Raw genomic sequence first — 1,180 nt, forward strand, 5'->3', positions numbered from 1 at the left:
CAGCCCCGGTTCCTAGGGGGCTGCCAGGCTGTCATGGCCAGGCTGGGAAGCCTGGTGCGGTGGCAGCACACGGGGCAGCTGGCGGTGTGCTGGGCTGCGGAGGGGCGGCTTGGAGTGGAGGAGAGCAGCGTGGCCCCCACCGCACCATGGCAGTGCAGTGGAGGGGAGCGGTGGTGGGGCAGGGGACATGTCCCTTGCCATAGGGGTCTGTTGTGGCAGCTTGCGAGGGCTCGGGCAGCGGTGGGGAGGAAAGGCTGGCCCTCCCTGGCTGCATGGCGTCGGCTTTCCTGGGACAGGATGTTAGGGTGGCACTCATCTGGCCTGGCTGCATGCTGCCCGTGGGGAGGCTCTCACTGATGCTCTACCCCGAGCATCCCTGCTTTACCAACTGGGGCCGTGCTGTGGGGCATGGCCGTACCGTGCAGCACTTGCCACCAGTGGGGTAGGGGATACACGTCTATGTGCCAGAGGGAGGAGGGTGCTTGCACATGGACACACGTGTCTGTGTGCCACAGCACCCCCAGGAGCGCCCAGCTGGGACACAGGCTGGGGGGGTCCAGCCCCAAGCTGAGGTGCCCTGCAGGGCATGGGGATGTGCAGGTGCTGTGGCAGCGAGGCCAGCCCACGGGGCAGCTCCAGCAGCTCCAGGGACAGGAGGTGGCTGTCCTGCCGGGCAGGATGTGTCCGAGGCATGGGGAGGGGATGGTGCCGTGCACTGCGCAGGCGGGACGGTCTGTGTGCAAGGAGGGTCTGTTTGCAGTGCCGGAGCAGCGTGCAGTGAACATGGGTGCAGAGTGGAGACGTGGTGGGGAAGTCTGGGGGAACCAGACCTGTTTCCATGCCCCATGGGCACCTGGCCACTGCCATGGGGCCAGGCAGGGCATGGGGTGCTTCTCATGGGATCCTGAGATGGGCAAATGCCCAGTCCTGGTCCCATCCCCGGACGCGAGGCCTGGCACAGGGTGCCAGGCTCTCCAGGCCGGCATGGCCCACCCAGGCGCCGCCCCAGCAGGTCCCTGCCCCATGGCAGCGCGGGGAGATGCTGGGGACATGGTCCCTCCCCGCTGCCCCCCGCGTCTCTGCAGGCCGGGCCGATAACCGGGTGTTGATGTCTCTCTCTCTCTTGCTGCCCCTACGGAAGCGAAGTTTTCCGCTCCTGCAGGAAACAAAGCTACGGTAG

The sequence above is a fragment of the Pygoscelis adeliae genome, unplaced genomic scaffold, assembly GCF_000699105.1.
Source record: "Pygoscelis adeliae isolate BGI_AS28 unplaced genomic scaffold, ASM69910v1 Scaffold577, whole genome shotgun sequence".
Classification (NCBI taxonomy): Eukaryota; Metazoa; Chordata; class Aves; order Sphenisciformes; family Spheniscidae; genus Pygoscelis; species Pygoscelis adeliae.